The sequence below is a fragment of the Terrapene carolina genome, unplaced genomic scaffold (assembly GCF_002925995.2).
Source record: "Terrapene carolina triunguis isolate 2854851 unplaced genomic scaffold, T_m_triunguis-2.0 Scaffold69, whole genome shotgun sequence".
Classification (NCBI taxonomy): domain Eukaryota; kingdom Metazoa; phylum Chordata; order Testudines; family Emydidae; genus Terrapene; species Terrapene triunguis.
The window spans coordinates 3,206,076-3,207,711 of NW_020664420.1; the positions used below are offsets into that span (position 1 = coordinate 3,206,076).

At 46.6% G+C, this 1,636-nt stretch overlaps 1 non-coding gene across 1 annotated transcript; it reads left to right on the forward strand.

The window, feature by feature from the left end:
* The first annotated feature begins 208 nt into the window (after positions 1-208).
* TRNAP-CGG lies at positions 209-280 on the forward strand. Its single transcript has one exon. It is a non-coding gene; the product is annotated as a tRNA-Pro (tRNA).
* Positions 281-1,636: the final 1,356 nt, after the last annotated feature.

Genomic DNA, 1,636 nt, shown 5'->3' on the forward strand with positions numbered 1-1,636 from the left:
GCCAGCAGTTACCATAAGGCAGTCCTGAAATAACACAGGTTTTACCCATTTGTAGAGCAGGACACTATACTAGTGTGTGATTTCTCTTGAGAAACACTGACTTCTCTATACCTGGTACTCAGCGTACTTGCATTCTTTTCTTTCTGGCTTTTAGTTTCCCCACTCCCTTTTAAACAAATGCTCATTTTTTTTTGTTATACATGTAGGTGGCTTGTTGGTCTAGGAGTATGATTCTCGCTTCGGGTGCAAGAGGTCCCGGGTTCAAATCCCGGACAAGCCCTCACTGACGGTCTGTTTCCTGCCCTACCTTCATGTTTCCAGGCTCTTTCTTGGCTGCTTTTTGTGGGAGGGATAGCTCAGTTGTTTAAGCATTGGTCTGCTAAACCCAGGGTTGTGAGTTCAATCCTTGAGGGGGCCATTTAGGGATCTGGGGCAAAGGATTGGTCCTGCTTTGAGCAGGGGGTTGGACTAGATGAGGTCCCTTCCAACCCTGGTATTCTATGATTCTAATTATCAGTGGGCAACAAAGTAAGAACATTTAGGGCCATGCAATATACAGTGAGATTTCCCACAGTGAACCAAACCAACTCTGCCACTGAGACTGGATTACATATTTATTATAATGATTTCACATTTGTATTATTAATGGGCAACTGAGAATAGGGGACATTGTCCTGGGTAATATACAGACATATAGTCAGAGACGTTTAGTGCCCAAAGAGCATACAATCTAAACAGAGAAGACAGACCCAGCGTGGGTGGGATGAGATATAGCATACAAGCAGAACGAACAACATGATGGTCTGCTGCAAACATCATGGTAGTTCTATGGTTTGTCCCCTCTCTGTGCATCTATTATATTCTATTCTGCATACAGTGTTAAGCCCCACTCATTAACGTAGTATTTGAGCACCATCCAATAGTGCATTAAGCGATACAACTACCATCTGTGATGTGTTTTTGTTCTGTCATCCTTTCCCCATGGGGAACTCAGAAGTGATTTGATTTTCCCATCTGTATAATGGGGACTGTAATAGGGTCAGCTACCTCCCATCGACCCCCTGGTGTCCAGGGGTGGCTCTGCAGCCCCCTGTCTTAATTTCCCTTTCTGCTGAAGGCCCCTTAACAAATCCACACAGGCCAAATATTCAAATCATTCCCCTTCTAGTGTCCAATTTATCAAAACATGCACAGTCTTTCAACACAGAACTGAAAGAAGAGCGTCTTTGCCCCAATTCAAAGTTGGGCACAGCCCCTCTTCCTGAAAGGTCTATCTTCCCTTCAGAGTTCAAACGCTCTCCACTCTCCTTGCAAGGCCCCCAGCCTTCCTTTCCCAGAGCGAGGTTCCATTCCTTTTCTCCATGCCAGAGCCAGTCTTGCTCCTTGCAGTACTCACCTGAAGCTGCTTCCTCAACCCAGCTTCAGCTTCTGTCCTGCCTGGCACTCCTAGTTCCCCCTAGCTGAAGGTAGGCTCCCTGTCAAGCTCCCTCCCCAGGGACTATTCCTAGAGTCTGTCCCTTCCTCCTTTATCTTCCCAGGCCTGGCCTGAGTTAATCACAGGACCCATTCATCGTTACCCACTGAGGAGGTGAGCTGATCTTGTCACAGGTGGGGCTGAGTCCCATTTCCTCTTAAA